The sequence below is a fragment of the Schistocerca piceifrons genome, chromosome 7 (assembly GCF_021461385.2).
Source record: "Schistocerca piceifrons isolate TAMUIC-IGC-003096 chromosome 7, iqSchPice1.1, whole genome shotgun sequence".
NCBI classification, from domain to species: domain Eukaryota; kingdom Metazoa; phylum Arthropoda; class Insecta; order Orthoptera; family Acrididae; genus Schistocerca; species Schistocerca piceifrons.
In genome coordinates this window covers 445,307,057-445,331,560 of record NC_060144.1, presented here as the reverse complement: position 1 = coordinate 445,331,560, position 24,504 = coordinate 445,307,057, and positions in this window count along the sequence as shown.

The following is a 24,504-nucleotide window of genomic DNA, read 5'->3' as shown; positions in this document are numbered from 1 at the left end:
ATTTCCATATTCTGACTTATTCGATGTAACCATCCAAACGTTCCTTTCTTGTCCCAATATGTTCCAATATTTGCATTTCCCTAGAATTATTACCATCTGTACTTCCCCCAAGTACCATTGACGTTATTTGCTGATGACTTAACACATGTACTATCACCATGTCCCTGCTTCCTGTCAGTATTCAAATTTTCTACTCCTCGCCAATTCTATGGACAAAATCTTATTCCTCACGTTGTAAGTCCACAAAATTTTAACACAGCACTGCATTTCCCCTTTTCCTGTTTACTAACAATCCACGATACAATGGGTTTCTTTATGAGTAATTTTTCTGCAAATAACCACGAAATGCTTTTATTTGCATTTTACACGATGCCTTTCGGGAACTTATTCCCATTTCAAGTGCGTTTTTCTCTGTGTTCTACGCCGTTATGTTTCAATGTTTTTGATGTGTAAGGTTGTTCATTGTTCTGTTGAGTTAAAGTTTTCTGATAGTCAGTTTTGGCAAGGTCTCACATATGTTAAACATCACATAAAATTTTCTGTGCACAGTGTACATCACCCCAACTGTTTGTTTATGGAAGTTTTTATTTACGATTTGCACCGTGCACAGAAAATTGTGTGTGCTGCTCAATGTTTGTGAGTCTCTGTATAAATAGATCACAAAAAAACTTAAAGTCAATAAAACCAAGACAACCTCACACATCAAAATCAGTTCGAAAATATGGCAGAGCGTAAAGAGAAAACGCACTTGAAATGGGAATTATTTTTCGAAACACGTCGTGTAATATAATCGTAACTGGTAGCAGAAATTTATAACCAAAACTAATGTTTTCGCTGTCGTAGGTTTCTATCTACCATATATCATGGTTCAAACTAGATCCATGATATACTTACACACAATATTACGTATTATATTGTCAGAAATTTCGTCAGTAAATTAAGGCCGACTGTTTATGTTAGTAAGGCTCTTTCTACGTCTAGAGCACGTTTTATGTCCTCTTTTCTTCGTGCGTCATGTGCTATTCCGCAGATAAGATTTCATGATGACATTGATGTCCTCGATGGACATGAGAAATAATTACAGGACCTATTGAGTGGAATGAATGACTACACAGTACAGACTGAAAGTAAACCGAAGAAAAACTAAAGTAATGAACAGTAGTGGAAATCAGATTATCAATAAGATAAACAACAAATATATTTAGCAATAAGTAGACGAAGAAATTCTGCTACCTTGGAAGCAAAATAACTTAAGTTTGAGACTCAGGGAGGAGATAAAAAACAGGATAGGACCGTTAAAGAGGCATCGTTGGTCAAACATTGGCCTTAATTTGACGGAGAAGCTTCTCAAAATTCGTGTTTGGAACACAATATCATAGTGATTGATGGACTGTTGGAACACTGGAAAGCGTTTGGGATGTGGTGCTGCAGAAAGGTGCTGAAAATTTGATAAGTATTGATGAGTTCCTTCGCGGAACACTCGAAGAACGGAACAAATGGAAAAACGGATCCTTTCATTCACTCAATATGTGCCCTACATATCATCTCCTGCCAAGCCGATTCAGTAATTCTCCACTGAGTATGCGATCCACGCATCTAACTGACAATAATTCTTACGTATCGTCATAATTCAGAAGTCTACAATCTTTCCTTGTGTGAACTGTCTGTCGTTCACAACACAACTCACTGCCTTACAGCGTCACATCTCAGAGAAATACATTCAATAACGATCCCCAGATACGTTCGGCAGGAGATAAACTTCTCTTTTCCTCAACACTTTTATTGCCACGTGAGACTGCGTTTTATAACCTCTCTGTTTCAGTCCTCGTCGCCTACTTTGCTGCTTAAACAGCAAAACTCCTCTATAACTTTAAGTGTCTAATTTTGCAACGTAAATCCCTTTGCATTGTCAGATTCTATGCGACTACACTTCATTAACTTATTTCCTTTCATTAAAATTCATATTATAACCTATTAAGTAATTTTTGAGAACATTTCTCTTGAAGAGCAGTGGCTTTTTCCTTGCTTAAAAGTGTACATGAACAGTCACAACCACAAGAAACTTCTTTTTATGAAGTTACCGGTTTCGGCCTGTTTTAGATCATCTTCAGACCTCGCATCATGATGGTAGACGGTGGCTGTGAACGGAGCAGGCGCTACAACTCCAGGATCGCTAACTGCATTCATCCTGATTTGACAGTAGCGCAGGAGCTCACCAATAATATCATGTCGGTAAATTGTAAATTTCTCAACATCAAACTCCATGAAACTCAAAGATTCAAGGATTTGAAGTCGTATAATTGGATAAACAGGAAGTACTACGAAATTTACACATGCTAAGCAGAGTGCATGTGAGGTTCTGATAACATACGTTGACGTAGGGTTACACAACGTAAGACTATTCGAGCTCCCCTTTTAATTGCCATATGATCATGTAAGCCAAATGAACGAGTAATTTCTGTTGTCAAAGACGTATGAAGTAACTGATTTTCCTGTATTAGGTAAGTTAAGAATAATTTATCGAAAGGCGTTCAGTCATTCCTAAAAGAAAAGCGAGAATGTGTCATTGACTGAAAACACTAGTTAGGACAACGAAGACAAAGGAAGGAATCCAGCTCTCGGCCTAAGTGAAAGCACGAACATTGTAGAAGGCCCGGCAACCAACCGTCTCATTCCGAGAATAAGGAAATTTGAAAGAAATGAAGATAAAGCCTTCGGTACATTGGACTGGGCCACTGAAATGGAAGCCGATGAGGTAAATCAATCATTGACAACCAACAGAACACTTCAGATATTGACTCACTGATACTGGAAATTATAACGACAGCCTTCACGAAATCTGTCCTGAGTCATATCAGTAAACCGTGGAAATCATAGGCATGACTATGTTATTGGAGGAAACGCTCCCAGTTCTTTTAATTAACGCAATGAAATGAAATTTTTAATGTGCATGCTGATAATTGTGTCAACTATGTACTCAATGAAAAGTGATCCGTCTCAGCTGAGGAATATTCACTGGATTTCAGTGCTGTGAAGATCACATAAACTTTGGCCATATGTTAAACCTGTAATAAAATTAAAGCAAGACATAAATTCTGCTACTGTAAGTCTTGAACAAAGATAAACACCACGTATAGACTATTTTAGAGTATTTTGTTACCGGAGTCCATGAACTACGTTCGCTTCATTTTTTATATTTGCCTTTAGCTCTGTTTAAAGTACTTTGGTTAGGTGAACTGGTACTTATTTAATTCATTTTAGCTCAACAGCATATATTGAGGATCTCATAATAAAAAGCAATTTATTTATATGTTTTCTTTATTTTTTCTCAGAGGAACGGAAAATAATGTAGAAGCAAATATATTTCACTGTTTAATTTCTTTCCTTTTCCAAAGAACTTAACCGAGAAAATTCTCAATTTTTATGAAGATCCAGTTATCTAAGATCAAGAATTTCGTTCTGGCATATATTTAACTGAAGAACCAGTTTTTTATTTTATCAAAAGCGAACTACGTTTTCATGAATAAGCAACTGTTTACGTTTATTGCAATTTCTCTACCTGACAGTCAACCCTAGAAACAAACTAATTTTATTGGAGATAAAATTTAATTTAATTGCGTCTGAAGCAAGGCCGAGAAGTCAAATATTGGTCACCTACACGGAAAAGTGCCACGTTCCCTCACTGGTCAGTCCTAGGAATGTATTATATCACTTATCACTTCTTTCAGCTATGAATATCTGTGTTAATATGAAGAACGCCAAGATGCGCCTTGGTTTGTGTCCACTTTATACTGGCGGTTCCCTGGCTGGATCAGTCATTTCAGAGGTCGAGGTAGGAAACGGCATTCCACATCCAGTAGGACCATGCCTAGTAAAGCACTGTATTATTGAAATCGATCTTTTGCTTTCTAACCGCTTTACTTTAGTAGTTTCCTAGGGTGTGGCGATTATTTCCTTCGTGTTCTCTCAGAATAAAACAACATATCGGGATGTGCCGCAGTTCTCAAAAATAGAAGGATATGCTATGGCCAACGCCATCGCTTAGAATCTGTTCGAGACGAGACAAATGGTGAGCAACATGAGTGTTTACATTCACATTCACCAAAATCTTACAAAAGCCGCGAAATGCAATACATGCCTGAAGCAATGAGGGCATTCAAAAGGCTAGCCATCAACATAATTTAAGTACTGCCAATTTCTGTTACCTGAACTTAAACTGTCAAATCCATTTCACCTTTCTGACGAGGAATAACATGAATTCTCACAAGCAAATGTGTTTAATGAATGTAATTATCTTCAAAACTTCAGTAATATTCACAGATATGAAATACTGTAAACCAGTTATCGAGAATACTTATCACGGGTTGTCCGTGGCAGTGCATGTTGGAGATGCATGAATTTTATAGATCTTGCAATTGCAGGTAAGTCGATACACAACAAACAACACATTCTCCTACAAAGTTTCCGCACCAAGTGCTCTCAGTATAGATGTTTCACAATTCAAGTGTATCGTCATCGTGTACTGAAACACACGTTTGTCATATCACGGGAGTCAATCGCAGCTGAACCATGTAAATTGTACGTCTGTAAATTTTACGTCTAACATCCTCTGCCAAGAATAATAGAACTCGTCAGGAACGACAGGAGGTTCGGACTGCACGTTCAACTGTGCGTCTTATTGCCCCGGATGAAGAACAATAATATATTATGGACACTATGGTTGACTAAGTGACATGAAATTGAAAGACATGCATTTGTCCACTGAGATATTTTTAATTAATTAATTAATTAATTAATTAATCAACATAATATTGCCTTGTTAACGTAATTACTAGGGCATTATATTCGAATTTGTAGCATTAAAGAGCATTTTTGTAAGAAAATTAATTTTATTTTTAATTTGTACCTACCTTACAAACATGGACGATAAATCGTTTGGACAAGAAGAGAATAGAAGGTTTCGAAATGTGGTGCTACAGAAGAATGCCGAAGATTAGATGGGTAGATCACATAACTAATGAGGAAGTATTGAATAGGATTGGGGAGAAGAGAAGTTTGTGGCACAACTTGACCAGAAGAAGGGATCGGTTGGTAGGACATGTTCTGAGGCATCAAGGGATCACCAATTTAGTATTGGAGGGCAGCGTGGAGGGTAAAAATCGTAGAGGGAGACCAAGAGACGAATACACTAAGCAGATTCAGAAGGATGTAGGTTGCAGTAGGTACTGGGAGATGAAAAAGCTTGCACAGGATAGAGTAGCATGGAGAGCTGCATCAAACCAGTCTCAGGACTGAAGACCACAACAACAACAACCTTACAAATGGTATAAGATATGAGGAGTTGTTTCTACTTACATGCGATTAAAGAAGCTGGGCTGGATTTCGTTCTTATGACAGCGCCGTTCCTGTCTTCAAACCTAGTATAATGCTCTCACATTTTCTTGGTTTCTTGTTTCGTTAGTACTGAATCAGTAAAGCTTGCTGGAAATGGAGCTGCTGATTTGTTGACTTCTCACGCTGACGATTTTGACGATCAAATGACACAGTGTGCAGTAGATCACACGCTTGAGTCGACATTGCTTAACACGTTGTTTCATTTCGGTGATTCGTAATTTATAGTAGCAGCTATCAGTTGTACATTACCCCTTAAACTATTGTGTAGCCCTGATCTGACACAAAAAGTAGTAACCATCCGCTCTGACTCTTGGAACAGTAAACGAGGCAAGTGATTGTCTCGATAGATGTCTAAAGGCAGTGTATGCCTGAAGATGGCATCAATGAAATGCCGAAACTGGTTGCATATAAGAAGTTCATAAAATAAATTTGTACAATACATACGACTGTTGGTTAATTATTGTATCAAGAAATACATGTCAGCCATTGTCCCGCAGTCCATAACGGATCAAAAGAGATTTGATATTCAGTTGTTTTCAGTCGCTAACAGCATTAGCTTTCATAATATGTGCAAAAAGTGTCTTCGTTGAATGTATCATTAATCTTAAACTATTTAACATTCTATTACTTATGACAGTTCTGTGATCTTTAACCCCCCATATTATGTCTGCTTTCGTTTAAGAATACATAGACTCACTGTGTGCTTTGTCGTCGGCAGCACAAAGTTGACTAAATCATTCGCATTTCTTTACATCAGAATGATTCCCAAAAACAGCACAGATTTTTCTAAGACTGGGAAAGAACTTCACTTGATTGGTCGATTTTATAAATTGATCCATTTTACTTTTTTCCATTCTTTCCCTTTTTTTCTTTTCTTTGTTTCAAGTATCAAACACCCACTCCTATAACTGGGATCTCCAGGGCAATGACCCGGTGGCTCCATTCTAGATACACTCCTGTTACTTAAGAGTCAGTGTTTTGCTCGTGAGTATCTACACTGAGTTTTGGCTGCAACCAAACTTTTGGAGGGGTTTTCTCAGCCATGTGAAAGTTTCTGTTAAGCTTATCTGAATATTTACGTAAAACAATTTTCTTTTTGGATTGTAACTCCTCTCATACAAATAGATTCTTAAGCTATCAGTTTCGAAACCCTGTAATGTAGGGACGGTTTCGATTGCCTCACTTGGTCAAGACTGCGACGAGATACCGTAATTAAGTTTCCCATGGACAGAGTGCCGACACTACACTCCTTACATATATACGTTGCTCTCTACCAAGTACCAATCGATCAGAAGGATACAAAAGCACAGAGTACAGAATGTCAGACGAGGTGAAAACCTACACTTGCGAGGTTAAAAGAAACTGTAAAATTGGTCATATGAAAAACCTGCTCTGATCAAACATTCAGTCAGCGAAAATGTCATTTAAGCTGTTGTGATGCAGTCACCAGTTTCTATAACGATCGAGTTCTGAGTACAGTAACAACTGATACGTGTTTTCGCAATCAGAATGCTGGAATTAAAAGAAATGTCAGCAACATTAATAGGATGTCAAGAAGTTTGAAATAGAACTAAATTTTGTATAGAAACTGTGTTGCGGTTCTGCAACAGCAAGTTAAAGAATCCTAAACACAATGAAGTATAGAAAAACTACGTGTATTTTAACAAAAGTGAAAGGCTTCAGTCTATCGTTACCTGTTGACAAGCATTTTAATTCACCCATAGTGATCCGAAAATTGCGTTCACATATATTCTATTAGGACTGAAACACATTTGACAAACTGGTGATCTTAAATGAGGACGGTCAGTAGTGGACACGTTTGCAATATGAAGAACGTGATTTCATGTAAATTCCGTATTTCGAATAAATGGAGTAAGCTCTTTAGAAATTGTATGTATGATATGAGTTACACAAATAGAGTTCTACGACTACCGTAGGCAAATGTAGACTATCGTAAATAAGCGGAGGCTATGGTAATTCTCCTAATAACCTAAGTCAGATGAGATCGAACCAGCGTTACCTGTGCGTTAGATGTCTTGCATACCTGTCGTGCTGTAACTCATATCGATCGCTTTGTTTACGTAACCGATCAGTGTCTTACTAAATTCCACTAGAAAGCGGAACTGGTGAACCATCTACAGACTGGGCCACTTAATATACGGAAAACTTTTGTTTCACATTCCTCCAGTCTGTTACTTTTACACTGATCAGCCAGAACCTTATGACCACCGACTTAGTAACAATATAAAGCCGTCCAGGCGATATCAGCGTCACCTGTCGAAGAATGACTCCTAATCAGACACACGCATGGTAGAGGAAGTATCAGGAGCGTGCTGTCAGTGGGTAGAATAGTGAAGGCGCGCGATGTACCTGACTATAACTGTGGGCAGATTGTGTTGGCCCGGAGGCTCGGCACGAGCATTTCAGAAACTGAACTACTTGTCGGGTGTTTGAAGAGTGCCGTGGTGAGTGCTTTCAACACGTGGCGAAACCAAGGTGAAACCACGTCCAGACGTAGCATAGTTGGACGATCACCCTCATTACAGACGTCGGACGTCATTGGCTGGGCAGGCTGGTAAAACGGGATGAGCAGCGAGCTATGGTGGCTGGTCGCATTACAAGTGTGTCTAAATATGCAGTGCACGAACACTCCTAACGATGGACCTCCGCAGTGGACGACCCACGCATGTGCTACAGTTAACACTACGACATCAACAACTACGTCTGAAATGGGCACGCGACCATTGGTACTACATGATGGCGCAGTGGCAGAGATTGGTATGATCTCATGAATCCCGACACCTTCTTCATCATGGTGATTGGAGGGCTCGAGTCTGTCGTCTTCCAGGGGAGCAGCTCCTTGATACCTGGCATTTTTCAACACGATAATGCACCATGTCACAAGTCCAGGAGTGTGATGTAGGGCTTCAAGCAACACTGCGTAGAGCGGAATGGTCCACTGACTCGCCAGATCAGCACCTGATCGAACACATCTGTGGATGTATTAAACGTGGCATCGGAATTCGTCACCCTCTTCCCCAGTATTTACGGGTGGAGTTGTAGTGACCACTCCTTCCAGAGACCTACCAAGTCCTCATTGTTTCCATACCATCATACGCCACCGCTATTATCCGTACCAAAAGTGAAGATATCAGCTATTATGTTGGTGTTCATAATGTTCGGGCTGGTCAGTGTGTGTAGCAAACCTGTAAGTGTCAATGCTTCATTTAGTTTGGATGTAGATGGATGTTATAGTAAATATAAACAAACCATAGAGATCTATGATATAGTTATAAAACGCAATTTCCTAAAAAAATTGAATAAGAAAACCACAACACAAAAATGTTTCAAAAAGTGCTCCAGTACTCCTCCGAGCATAGATAAAGTGTGGTTCCGTTATCCGTAAATAATATTCGTATTTATCAGTAATAATAGGTTCAAATGGTTCAAATGGCTCTGAGCACTATGGGACTCAACTGCTGAGGTCATCAGTCCCCTATAACTTACAACTACTTAAACCTAACTAACCTAAGGACATCACACACAGCCATGCTCGAGGCAGGATTCGAACCTGCGACCGCAACGGGTGCGCGGTTCCAGACTGTAGCGCCTAGAACGGCTCGGCCACTTCGGCCGGCCAATAATAACAGGAAACTCTTGCCTTTTACCATGGTGAAGAATGTACTTTTGGGTACAAAAAGCAATAATTCTATAGATTTTGTATGTTTGTGTATGTAAAATGTACTTGCGTAAGAAAATTTGTTGTGTTTACAAAAATGCACAGATGTTATAGGATCAACTAATTATTATTAAATGTAAAGCGCAATTTATATTCAGCAAGGATATAAAATACACCGTGCAGTACACTGAATGACGTTCGATACTAGTTGCGTGCGAAGCAAACAACGAAGTGAAGAAAAAAACAAAAGACGTCGTCGACTCCCAGTTTCTTTCTTTCTGGTTCTTTCCCTGTGGACACTATGAATACTATCGGTAATCCTGCCACCTACTACGTCATTTATATAATGTTCCAAAACTTCGGTAGAGCGCAACTGTAAATACATGCTTACCTCCGTACCTCCATAGCATCCACTGCTATGTTTACGCCTGGAGCAGCATATATTATAGTCACCTATACATGTTTTGTTTACTAACTCGCTTGATGCAGTACGTGTGTGAGCAGTCAGTGAGATAAACTGAGTTCGCTATATCCATAAAAGTGTACGTGCTTGAACGTGATAAGCTGTTTATCGCCGTTGGCAGGAGACGCACTGTCTCTGAGATCGAGTCCCCGTGATGCACTAGGTCGTTTTAAGAAAATCCAAACAACTTTGTGAGATCGAACTACTTTGACTAGAAATGTAGTGCAGAGGCTTACAAGCTGATGTTAAAAAGGAAGGTCTTTGTGTATCAGTGAGAAATATTTCATTCATTAAGTTGAGGACTCATGACGTAAACCTCATTATATAGGTTCACACTTGGCTTACCAGGAAAGTATCCTGAAGACGTCCTTGCTGAAAGACCGTGGTCAACGTACCAAAGTACATTGCTGACCATTGAAGTTCAAACACCACGAAGCACAGCAAAAAACGGAAAGTCCCTTACAGTGCAAGTGCAACATAATAGAATGATTGCACGACAGAATATGTAAGTGATATTGGCGTATATGTGATCTGAAATTCAGTACGCAAAACCGCTACTGCCGGCAATATCAAGGCCTCAAACTCAGCACCGTAGAGATTAGAAATCGGCTTAAATCAAACTTACGGGTAGGTCGTTCTGCCTATTCGTCCGTCGCAGTGGTAGGTGAATGGTGGTAAGTCAGTCTCTTGGCAATTTTAAACCCTCGTTACATATGCTGTATTGTTTGAAACCAAAATTTCTTCGGACTGATCATGAACCATTTCCATATTTCATATCAAATCACGAATTCCCATTTTAAAGCAAAGAAAATTAAATTAAAACGCAATAAGAGCCCTTGGAATAGAGTATTATATGCAAAGTATCAAGGAGCTTTATTCAAAGAGTTTCCAACGAACGTCCCTTTCGTTTCGCAAACTCAACGCACGTGTTGGCTTGGTTCAAATGGCTCTGAGCACTATGGGACTTAACATCTGAGGTCATCAGTACCCTAGAACTTAGAAGTACTTAACCTTAACTAACTCAAGGACATCACACACATCCATGCTCGAGGCAGGATCCGAAACTGCGATCGTAGCGGTAGCGCGGTTCCAGACTGAAGCGCCTAGAACCGGTCGGCCAAACCGGCCGGCCAACGAACGTGTTGTTGAAGTATTTAACAACTGGGAGGCTTTGGCGTCTGGGAATCTTTGTGTTCGATATTTTAGTGTTCGATCTTTTAGCGTCCTGAGTATTCGCGTCACATGAATTCATGCGCCACTGCGCACTGGAAGCCGGGATAATTAAAGGCAAATTTCTGTTCGCTTAACATGTTGTCGAAAGTCCGAAAACTGACAGAACTGAGATAACATTAACATCCAGCGAAAATGTCAATCAATAAAAGATCGATATAATTAATTCTAATTTAAGGACGTCAGTTGTTGCCGAAGCTACTATTCAAACAAGGCGTCGCAACTTGACTTTCGATTATAGACCCTGTTTGGACATTTATTATCGGATTAAAGAGTGACCATTCATAATAGTGGATAATATCAAAAAGACTTCGTTAGTAAAAACCAAGTTAAGGAAAACGTATAGTGTCCTACGATTTCGAACAGTCTATCACGAGAAGTGAACCGTATATTGCGTTATCTCTGGAAAATAATAATAAAAATACTAATAATAATAACAATAGTAGTAGTAGTAGTTTATTCCACGTTAACATTAAAGGGTATAATTTTCGACGGATAATACATCGTGCCGTGTTAAATGAACTTTGTGACTTTCCAAGGAATTAATTCGGTGTACATGTGCTACGCAAATCAAAGATATCAATTCATTTTGAAACTCCAATCGGCCGCCTCGTAACAATTAATGAGCATATTTGGCGGTAATTGCTAAGCAACGCAGCTAGCCGGCAGTAATAATTTTAATCTGACTGGAAGAGACTGACTGAAATTAGTGCAAAGAGCGGACATAATCAACAAATATTGACTGCAATAATAGTGTTGTGTCGCCTCGCTTTTACGCATCTCGACGTCGCTAAGAATACTGGCTGGGCCTAGGAAAAGGTCATTACACTTTCAGTGGTCGTGGAAGTGCCAGAATGCGGCATTAGGAAGCTTCACAAATGACACTGAAACGTGGGGCTCAAGGTGAGAGATCAACAGTGTACATATTTTGTGAATTATTTAGTGACTGTATACGAACGAAATCACCATTCTTGTAAACCTGCTCTTGTTAAACGTTCAGTGTCTTCGAGAATCTGTGATCGGAGTGTCAAGAAGGAAATCCTACAACGAACTGAAGGCGACAGACGTAGTGATCGAGGAAGGCACACATACAGGAGTTATAAAAACACAAAACCCAAGTATGTATCGAAATAATTGACACGATGAGCTTGGCGTTATAATCGATATTTCAAGCTTGTGTCAGATCTCGTTGTGCCTCAGTTAAATATACTGTAACAACTAGCGGATGACTACAACAAGTTTCTTGCGTTGTTGAACAGATTTTGCAGTTTAGACAGTATTTGTGTGTCGCGCATCTGTAGTTGTGTTACTGTTGATTGATATAGTTTGCAGTATTTTACCATGTCATAGAAGTCCTATATTTTGAGATCTAATGAAGATTATGCGAACGAAGACATGACTAGGGAGGATGAAACAGAGATAGATGATAATAGGATAGAAAACGTATTCCATGAACAGATGAATAGGGTGGAAGAATTAGAATCATCGAATTCGACGGGAATGGACTCGTGGTTGGCGATGGGAAAAACTGAAATAACATTGTCCGAATGTCGATACCCAGTAGCAGAACGGGTAAACCTACAAATGAAGTGGAATTGAATCTTTTGTTAGATTTTTTAATTATAGTCAAGGAGGGGATAGCACAAACCAATCAAGAACAGGATTGAAGAGATCGGAATTTTACAGGTGAACTATTAAGAGCCAATCAGGAACGGGTGGTACAAGAACGGAAATACAGGGAAGAACAGGCTCAGAAAGGTTGAGAATTCAAGGCGGAAATTAAATAAGCGATTAAGTCGTTAGAGGATAAAAAATTTGGAAAGAGACCTTACGTTGGGTAAGGAACTCGAAAAACTGAGAGTCGACAAGTAGTAAACACGATATCTTACAGGAACTGGTAAACATCTTAGAGAACGATGTGAAAAAGATACGTAAAGAGCAGTCTCCCTTGTCGGATAGAATAGACGATTTATCGAACAGAGTAGAACACGTACGGTTAACAAGCCACGAGTATACTGACGATTATTTGATGGTTCAGACAGAAAGACTGATGTAGAAATGCCCGAGTGCACAGAGACCAAATCAGAGGAGGTACGGTCTCAAGTACAGAGCACTGTAGAGTCATTAAGAAAAACGGTCAAGTAGGAATCATCGATAACCGGAAAAGCCAAAAGCATAGAACAATTTAAATCCGAATTTCAGAATGTTGCAGAAAAGGTGATTTCTTGAATTCCCGTTTGCAGTTAACAATCGATTATAGCGTGGGGAATGCGAGTCAGCTGAGCTAAAATCGCTGGATAAATTGTCCAATGAACATTCACCAATAAATGCAAAGATAAAGAAAACCATGTGGAACGGCTGCCGGGAGAAATCTGTTAGCGGTAGCGAAGATTTAAATTATGGGAATCAACATTTTGACCGTCTAAGTGGAACTTCGTGGGCACAAGTCGAAAATACTATATTTAAGGCCAGGCAATCCCATACATTTTCCTTCACAGAAACATTCTGCTTCCCTATGGTGTTCATAAAAATATTTCGAATTATGTTTCCTAAATCCCGGAAAGAGTGAGAAAAAATTCTGTTTATAGTATTGAAAAACACTGGTGAATTCTCGCCATTGGCTTCTGAAGTAGCTTAGACATTCACGTCATGCTAAGAGTTTGTAGCGAAATACTGGTCGAAGAGTAAACAAAATAGACTTAGAAATGAGGTTTACAGTCCAGAATTTTACATTCCGGAAAAGGGAATAAGTTGAAAGTATTTCGAAAGGTATATAAATAAGACCCGAAATTGGGATGAACCCATTAACCATGGGGAGGTTTTAAGAGCTCTGACTGGGAAAATTCCCAATTTGATTGTGAGAGAAACTAATTAATATACCAGAAGACGATTTAGATCAATTCCTGTCTGTAATGGACTCGCTAGATGTAGTGCAAGAAGACACTGGGCTGTTCGGAAATCAGATATATATTACCTATCCGTACAATGTACACCACGGTAATTATTGCCATAAAAACAATCCCAACGGAAAATCGCAATATAATAATGGTAATACGAAAAATCGAAATTACCACAGTAATGATCATTATAATGGCGATCATTCAGAAAACAGAAGGCCCAGTTCACACGCTCATTGACCTTTTAACGGTATAAATAACTACTGTGCTATACACATAATAATAATAGGCACTATGAACAGAGACCGAATGACAGTAATAGTGGCTTATTCAACTACACACAGAAGCGAAAATATAACGGTCATAATTGGTTCAAGAATCATAAAAGAAGGCTGTATACATGGAAGAAGCCTGGAGATACTGACAGGTTTCAGATAGACTATATAATGGTAAGAGAGAGATTTAGGAACCAGGTTTTAAATTGTAAGACATTTCCAGGGGCAGATGTGACCATAATCTATTGGTTATGACCTGTAGATTAAAACTGAAGAAACTGCAAAAAGGTGGGAATTTAAGGAGATGGGTCCTGGATAAACTAAAAGAACCGGAGGTTGTACAGAGTTTCAGGGAGAGCATAAGGGAGCAATTGACAGGAATGGGGGAAAGAAATACAGTAGAAGAAGTATGGGTAGCTTTGAGGGATGGAGTAGTGAAAGCAGCAGAGGATCAAGTAGGTAAAAAGACGCAGGCTAGCAGAAATCCTTGGGTAACAGAAGAAATGTTGACTTTAATTAATGAAAGGAGAAAATATAAAAATGCTGTAAATGAAGCAGGCAAAAAGGAATACAGACGTCTCAAAACTGAGATTGACAGGAAGTGCCAAATGGCTAAGCAGGGATGGCTAGAGGACAAATGTAAAGATGTAGAGGCTTATCTGACTAGGGGTAGGATAGACACTGCCTACAGGAAAATTAAACAGACCTTTGGAGATAAGAGAACCACTTCTATGAACATCAAGAGTTCAGATGGAAACCCAGTTCTAAGCAAAGAGGGAAAGTAGAAAGGTGGAAGGAGTATATAGAGGGTCTATACAAGGGTGATGCACTTGAGGACAACATTATGGAAATGGAAGAGGATGTAGATGAAGATGAAATGGGAGATACGATACTGCGTGAAGAGTTTGACAGAGTACTGAAAGACCTGTGTCGAAACAAGATCCCCGGAGTAGACAACATTCCATTGGAACTACTGACGGCCTTGGGAGAGCCAGTCCTGACACTACTCTACCATCTGGTGAGCAAGATGTATGAGACAGGCGAAATGCCCTCAGACTTCAAGAAGAATATAATAATTCCAATCCCAAAGAAACCAGGTGTTGACAGATGTGAAAATTACCGAACTAACAGTTTAATAAGTCACAGCTGCAAAATACTAACGCGAATTCTTTACAGACGAATGGAAAAACTAGTAGAAGTCGACCTCGGGGAAGATCAGTTTGGATTCCGTAGAAATTTTGTAACACGTGAGGCATTACTGACCCTACGACTTATCTTAGATGCTAGATTAAGGAAGGGCAAACCTACGTTTCTAGCATTTGTAGACTTAGAGAAAAATTTTGACACTGTTGACTGGAATACTCTCTTCCAAATTCTGAAGGTGGCAGGGGTAAAATACAGGGAGCGAAAGGCTATTTACAATTTGTACAGAAATCAGATGGCAGTTATAAGAGTCGAGGGACATGAAAGGGAAGCAGTTGTTGGGAAGGGAGTGAGACAGGGTTGTAGCTTCTCCCCGATGTTATTCAATCTGTATATTGAGCAAGCAGTGAAGGGAAGAAAAGAAAGATTCGGAGTAGGTATTAAAATCCATGGAGAAGAAATAAAAACTTTGAGGTTCGCCGATGAAATCGTAATTCTGTCAGAGACGGCAAAGGACTGGGAAGAGCAGTTGAACGGAATGGATAGTGTCTTGAAAGGAGGATATAAGATGAACATCAACAAAAGCAAAACGAGGATAATGGAATCTAGTCGAATGAAGTCGGGTGATACTAAGGGAATTGGATTAGGAAATGAGACACTTAAAGTAGTAAAGGAGTTTTGCTATTTGGTGAGCAAAATAACTGATGATGTTCGATGTAGAAAGGATGTAAAATGTAGACTGGCAATGGCAAGGAAAGCGTTTCTGAAGAAGAGAAATTTGCTAACACCGAGTATAGATTTAAATGTCAGGAAGTCATTTCTGAAAGTATTTGTACGGAGTGTAGCCATGTATGGAAGTGAAACATGGACGATAAATAGTATGGACAAGATAAGAATAGAAGCTTTCGAAATGTGGTGCTACAGAAGAATGCTGAAAATTAGATGGGTAGATCACATAACTAATGAGGGAGTATTGAATAGGATTGGGGAGAAGAGAAGTTTGTGGCACAACTTGACCAGAAGAAGGGATCGGTTGGTAGGACATGTTCTGAGGCATCAAGGGATCACCAATTTAGTATTGGAGGGCAGCGTGGAGGGTAAAAATCGTAGAGGGAGACCAAGAGATGACTACACTAAGCAGATTCAGAAGGATGTAGGTTGCAGTAGGTACTGGGAGATGAAGAAGCTTGTACAGGATAGAGTAGCATGGAGAGCTGCTGCAAACCGGTCTCAGGACTGAAGACCACAACAACAACAACAAAATGCCACCGGAGAATAATAACAGGAGACGCGTCCAATGGTCTAACCAACCGGCTGTTCCATGGATAGCGTCTGCAATCGTAATACACACGTCAGGGCAGTACACGCCACCTGGAGTGATAAACAAAACTGATCAAGACTGCGAATTGACGACTCAGAACTATGGCGTACGAGAGGTAGTTGTAGAGGATCGGAATAATGATAGGACAACTAGATCAACAAACTATAGCCACCCTTTTTACGCCTTCCGCAAATGGCTGGTGGTAAAGAGGAAGACGAAACATCGTTATAAGTAAGGGTGCTAAGATAACAACGATGGGATGGATATTAGTGAAGTATTACTAGAAAATCCGAATGGTCTTAGAATGAGACCTAATGAAATGGTACAGCAATTGTCAAAGTTATAATAAATAATGTGACGTGCGTTTGTCTGTTTAAACAATTGAATAGTAAGCAAAAATTGCCTACGTTGCCAGTTTCAAACTGTACGCTGTCAGGAGCGTTGAGTGTTCATTCTGTTCCTGTGAAGTCTCAGATGCAGATAGAAGTGGTTGGCCAAGGGGAAGTACTACTAACAACCTTCTTCTTAGCCCCTGCACTATTTTACGCGTGCAGATGAGTTTGGGATTTTCTGAGGGACAGAAATGCACTAACTGAACTCTTAAAATGGATATGCGGCCTAACCAGTGACGGGAAAACTACTATTTTGAAACAGACTTAGTAGTTTATCAACAGACAACTCATCAGGTGTTGAAAACTTTATCCAGAATAACGTAGTAGAATCTTAATACTTATCAGAAGTACAGCGTAATGAATTAACTATCTTGTTGAAGGAATATTTGGAAGTCTTCGATCCGAAGCATGGTTTGATGAAGGACTATGTTTACGAGATGGATATCTGTCCCCATCAAACTTATTGTAAAGCACCTTACTCCATTATGTGGGCCCAGAAGTGAAGGGTCAGAAAGGAAATCAGGAAACTGTTAGAATGGTGGATTATCGAATCATACGATTCCCCATTTAGCAGTAGCCAAATCTGACGCGAGTATTCGCTTCGTATTGGATGCAAAGGACATAAATGAAATCATTAAACCAGTACGAACAAGACCCGAAAATATTGAAGAATTAGTAGTGGAAGGCTTTCATAGGGTGAATTACACTGAAGAACCAAAGAAACTTTTACACATGCCTAATATCATATAGGGCCCCCGCGGGCACGCAGAAATGACGCAACACGACGTTGCATGGACTTAACTAATGTATGAGGTAGAGCTGGAGGTAATTGACACCATGAATCCTGCTTGGCTGTCCACAAATTAGTAAGAGTACGAGGAGGTGGAGATCTCTTCTGAACTGCACGTTGCAAGCCATACCTCATACGCTCAATAATGTTAACGTCTAGAGAGTTTGGTGACCAGCGGAAGCGTTTAAACTCAGAAGAGTATTCCTGGAGCCACTCTGTAGCAATTCTGCACGTGTTGGATGTAGCCTTGCCCAGATGGAATTGCTCAAGTACGTCGGAATTCTCAATAGACTTGAATGGATGCAGGTGATCGGACAGGTTTACGTACGCACATGTCACATGTCAGAGTCGTATCTAGACGTATCAGGGGTCCCATACCACTCCAACTGCACAAGCCCCACACCATTACAACGACTCCACCAGCTTCAACAGTCCCCTGCTGACGTGCAAGGTCCATGGATCCATGAGGTTGTCTCCACACCCGCCCACGTCCATCCGTTCGATACAATTTGAAACGAGACTCGTCCGACCAGGAAACATGTTTCCAGTCGTCAATAGCCCAATGTCGATATTAGCGGGCCCCGGCACGGGGTAAAGCTTTGTGTCGTGCAGTCATCAACGGTACACGAGTGGACCTTCGGCTCCGAAGGCACATATCGATGATGTTTCGTTGAATGGTTCGCACGCTGACGCTTGTTGATGGTGTTCAGTTTTGAAATATGCAGCAATTTGCGGGAAAGGTTGCATTTCTGTCATATTGACCAATTTTCTTCAGTCATCGTTGGTCCCGTTCCGGCCGCAGCGATGCCGGAGATTTGATGTTTCACGGCACACTCGTGAAATTGTCATACGGGAAAATCCGTACTTCATCGCTACCTCGGAGGTGCTATGTCTCATCGTAGTACGCCGACTATAACAGCACATTCAAACTCACTTAAATCTTGATAACCTGCCATTGTAGCAGCAGTAACTGATCTAACAACTGCTCCAGACACTTGTTGTGTTGTACAGGCGCTGGCGACCGCAGCGCCGTACTCTGCCTGTTCACAAAGGGTATATCTGTGTATTTGAATACTCATGCCTATACCAGTTTATTTGGAGCTTCAGTGTATTTAACCTCGATCCATTAACTCTCCTCATATTGGCAGATCAAGTTATTGCAAGACTCTAGGCAATACTCAACCTTTATCTTTGATGGTAGGACTTACCATCTTAATGTACTACTTATTGGATTAAACAACGTAAGAGATGATTTTATCGCGGCTTTGGAGACCGTACTAGCATCAGATGTCTTTGAGAATGTGGCCGCTGGGGTCGATGATTTAGTATTATTGCAACATCTTAGTGGGAGCAGCATATTGACTTGCTCAGAACTCGCTAAATTTAAGGAATATGGAGTCATAGTGAACTTGACGAAATCTAAGTTTGGAAGACATACATTAAAATTTATAGGGCATGTAATTTCATCCGAGTGGATAGTACAAAACCCGAAAAAATGGGGCGCAATTAGAAATTTTCCATACCCAAGTAATATTACTTGGATATTTATGGTGCTCGCATCGTTCGTTCGAAAATTTCTACCAAATCGATTATTAAACAATGATGCTTTATTAAATTCGCTAAAGACTGTAACTGTCACTGGACTGCTGAAACCAGTGCAGTTTTCGATAAAAACAAAGAAGTATTAGTTAATTCCTTGCGTAATCCGGATATGGGAAAAGATTTTTGTGCAGTAACCGACGCGTCAACTACAGGGATCGGTGTGATGCTGTTTCAAACAATAGAACCTGACACTCTGGAATGTATCAGATATCATTTCATTCTCTAGCCGTACCTTATCTGACTGCGAGAGGGCTTGTACGATCACCGAGTGAGAAATTTTAGCAGTTGTGTGTGCGCTGCGTAATTTCAGGTATTTTGTATATGGCAACCAGGCCATTATATATTGCGACCATACGGGTGTCATATTTTTAATTGCCTGTAAACTGCTACATGCAAGGCTAATGAGATGGGCACTGCTGATGCAGAAATATCAGATCGATATTAGACACATCAGTCTTTCATGACAGTGGCTAGATTAGATTGTGTAAAAAAAATAGGACCGTGTAAAAATTGGGACTTTGTAGGGGCGCCGATGATCGCGCAGTTGAGTACCCCGCAAACCAAACATCATCATCATCATCATCATCATCATCATCATCACATTAAAGGGAAGGATAATGTAGGAGCCGACACACTATCTCGATTACCACAAAGGCTAACCGGTGAAGACAATATAATCGAAAATAATCAGAATTTTAGGGTAGGGTGCCATTCCTAAATGACTACGAGTATATGTGTAAAAATTTGTCGGTCATACAAGAACAAGATACGAACCGAATAACAAATGCTTTAAAAATAGGTGAAAAATATCATCAAATAGTAAATTATAAAGTGCATTCGCGGGTCCTGTTTCTTAATAAAGGAAGTTGGAAAGCGTGTATACCTGAAAAATACATCTTCGAATTCGTATGGCATACACTTTACACATGGGGACATTTTAGAGCTACTAAATGAGCGAACATCAATAAAGGAAGTTGGAAAGTGTGTCCACCTGAAAAATATATCTTCGAATTTGTATTAAATACACAATATACAAAGGGATATTTCATTGCTACTAAGTGTAACGACAAAATAAAATAATAAATATTAAATATGCACTCTATGAAAAAGTAAAACCTGTTAATTGCAGTGCTAAGTTAGTATTATAGCCAATAGTTTCATCAGAACCTCTAGCGTTTGTTTCTTGATACCGGATCGCTTCCGACCGCAAGAGGCAGATTTAAATATGTAAATGCTTTTCATGACTTGTTTCCAAAATAGGTTGAAATGTACCCAGATAAGGCCTACTAACGTTAAGTCTATGTTGAACCACCTGATTAAAAATTACATATCTAACGTTGATAAATCGACTGCTATTCTGTCAGGTAATGCATCACATTATACGAGCAAGACTGGTAATGAGTGTACGTTAGAATTAGACATAAAGAACATCTTGATATCACGATATCATGCAGAAGCGTCACCAGTTGAACGCATACTTAGAGACTTTAACAGATTTATTCGCACTTATGTTGTAACGCTACAATATAGGTGGTTAGAGTATGTGTTGGTCTTTGAAGTTATTCATAAAAACATGGCACACTTATCCACCAGGCATACTCCAGTGATGATAATATATAAAACGCCCCAATCTATTGAGTAGATTAAAGCTTTACCGATCTTGGCTGACTCAAACAAAGATAGGAAGTCGTTGTTGCACGACGCACGTGAACCACTAAAGACCAAGCGAGGTGGCACAGTGGTTAGACACTGGACTCGCATTCGGAAGGACGGCGGTTCAATCCCGCGTCCGGCCATCCTGATTTAGGTTTTCCGTGATTTCCCTAAATCACTCCAGGCAAATGCCGGGATGGTTCCTCTGAAAGGGCACGGCCGACTTCCTTCTCCATCCTTCCCTAATCCGATGAGACCGATGACCACGCTGTCTGGTCTCCTTCCCCAAACCAACCAACCAACCAACCAACCACTAAAGCATGTTGCGCAACTTAGGAAGGCCTAATTCGATCGCAAATTGGGTAGAACTGCGACATATAACTTAGGCGACAAGGTCTTATTAATGAAACATCCGTCAACGGCTCTTAGAAGGTTAAACAAGAAATAGTTACTCTTTTACGCCTAACTTCAACGGATTATTCGCATTCCGCAGGAGGGAAGCTATTTCTTAGCTAATGAGGGCAAACCGAGGATTTGTTTCCTCACAAAGACCTGAAGAAATTTTATGGATGACACCTATAGTGACAGTTAATGTAATACTGAATGAGAGGCTTTACTTAAGTAGTTTTTATATATTTTAGTAGTATTACGATTTATTGGTTTGATACTGTTTGATCTCAGTGAATATAAATGTATTGTTTTTTTAATAATATAGCAGTTAATGACAATGCAATTAGTTACTACATGGTTCTGTAATTTTTTGAGTGCCTCACATGTAAATCTTAGCAAACATAGGCCTCAGATTAAGAACATGCACAATAAGTTATCGAATTTACTTACATTATTAACTTACCGCGGTGCTGATTGCCCAGGGAAACGTCAGTTACTTAGCAGGAGTGTGCCCAGAAACGAATGGGACAAAAACTCTTCATAACCTGCGGAAATGAAAGTGATCTGAGCATTAAGAATATTTTGAAACCTTGAAGTATCGCATGTGCAGACAGTTAGTGTGTCACTAGTGTGAAAATGAAGGCTATGAACAATTAGAAAGGCTTAATGAGCGCTTAAATTAATGAAGAAGAAGATTGAATACTGAGGATACAGTTTAATGATTGGCATTATATATATATATATATATATATATATATATATATATATATGTGTGTGTGTGTGTGTGTGTGTGTGTGTGTGTGTGTGTGTGTTACGTTCTATATTCGTCATTTTGGAGCTTGTGTGAAGACATTACACCCGTTGCTGAGGCCGCAGCCCAAGAAACCTGAGGGACTGCTGCTGTTATCTGATGGGCCGAGACGGGCTGATTGAAAGTAAATTTCTGTCCCTTAATTTATTGTCTGAATATCAAGAGCTAAGATGGAAACCCAGTTCTAAGCAAAGAAGGGAAAGCAGAAAGGTGGAAGGAGTATATAGAGGGACTATACAAGGGCGAGGTACTTGAGGGCAATGTTATGGATATGGAAGAGGATGTAGATGAAGATGAAATGGCAGATATGATACTGCGTGAAGAGTTTGACAGAGCACAGAAAGACCTAAGTCGAAACAAGGTCCCGGGAGTAGACAACATTCCATTAGAACTACTGACAGCCTTGGGAGAGCCAGTCCTGACACAACTCTACCATCTGGTGAGCAAGATGTATAAGACCGGCGAAATACCCTCAGACTTCAAGAAGAATGTAATAATTCCAATCCCAAAAAAGCAGGTGTTGACAGCTGTGAAAACTACCTAACTATCAGTTTAATAAGTCACGGCTGCAAAATACTAACGCGAATTCTTTACAGACGATTGGAAAAACTGGTAGAAGCCGACCTCGGGGAAGATAAGTTTGGATTCCGTAGAAATATTGGATCACGTGAGGCAATACTGACCCTACGACTTATCTTAGAAGCCAGATTAAGAAAAGGCAAACCTACGTTTCTAGCACTTGTATACACAGAGAAAGCTTTCGACAACGTTGACTGGAATACTCTCCCTCAAATTCTGAAGGTGGCAGAGGTAAAATACAGGGAGCGAAAAGCTATTTACAATTTGTACAGAAACCAGATGGCAGTTATAAGAGTCGAGGGACAGGAAAGGGAAGCAGTTGTTGGGAAGGGAGTGAGACAGGGTTGTAGCTTCTCCCCGATGTTATTCAATCTGTATATTGAGCAAACAGAAATTCAAACAAAAGAAAAATTCGGAGTATGTATTAAAATCCATGGAGAAGAAGTGAAAAAATTGAGGTACGCCGATGACATTGTAATTCTGTCAGAGACGGCAAAGGACTTGGAAGAGAAGTTGAACGGAATAGAAACTGTCCTGAAAGGAGGATACAAGATGAACATCAACAAAAGCAAAACGAGGATGATGGAATATAGTCGAATTAAGTCGGGTGATGCTTTGGGAATTAGATTAGGATAGTAAAGGAGTTTTGCTATTGGGGGAGCAAAACAGCTGATGATGGTCGAAGTAGAGAGGATATAACATGTAGACTGGCAATGGCAAGGAAAGCGTTTCTGAAGAAAAGAAATTTGTTAACATCGAGTATAGATTTAAGTGTCAGGAAGTCGTTTCTGAACGTATTTGTATGGAGTGTAGCCATGTACGGAAGTAAAACATGGATGATTAATAGTTTGGACAAAAAGAGAATAGAAGCTTTCGAAATGCTGAAGATTGGATGGGTAGATCAAATAAGTAATGAGGAGGTATTGAATAGAATTGGGGAGGAGTTTGTGGCACAACCTGACTAGAAGACATGTTCTGATGCATCAAGAGATCACCAATTTAGTATTGGAGGACAGCGTGGAGGGTAAAAATCGTAGAGGGAGACCAAGAGATGAATACACTAAGCAGATACAATAGGATGTAGGGTGCAGTACGTACTGGGAGATGAAGAAGCTTGCACAGGATAGAGTAGCATGGAGAGCTGCATCAAACCAGTCTTAGGACTGAAGGCCACGACAACCACAATTTATGGTCAAAGCAAGACAACTCACGCCAGATTCCAGAGAACATCTCAATCGATAAAAGAACGATATCATTAATTCCAAATTAAGAATTTCAGTTTTTGCCAAAGCTGCTATTCAAACATCACGTCGCAACTTGAGTTTAAATTATATACCCTGTTCGGACATTTATTATCCTTGATAAAGTGAGACCATTCATAATAGTGAATTATATCAAAGAAACTGTGTTATTAAAAATCGAGTTAAGGAAAACTATAGCGTCCTACGATTTTGAACAGAGTATCACGAGAAGTGAACTGTGTATTAGATTATCTCTGGACACTAACGATAATAATAGTTTATCCCACATTAATGATAAAGCTAATAACTGTCAACGGACAAAACATCGTTCTGTGTTAAATGAACTCTGTGACGTTTGAAGGAATGAATTCGGTGTACATGTGCTACGCAAATCAAGGATATCAATTCATTTTGAAACGCGAATGGGGAGCCCAGAAACTGTTAATGAGCATCTTTGGTGGCAATTGCTAAATAACACAGCTAGCCGGTTGAAGGCATCATAATTTTGAATCTAAACTTATTAATGAATAATTTTGACTCAAATAAGTGCAAAGAGCGGACATAATCAACAAATACTGACTGCAATAATAGATAGTGTTGTGTCGCCTGGGTTTCACGTATCCTGACGATGTGACGACAACTGG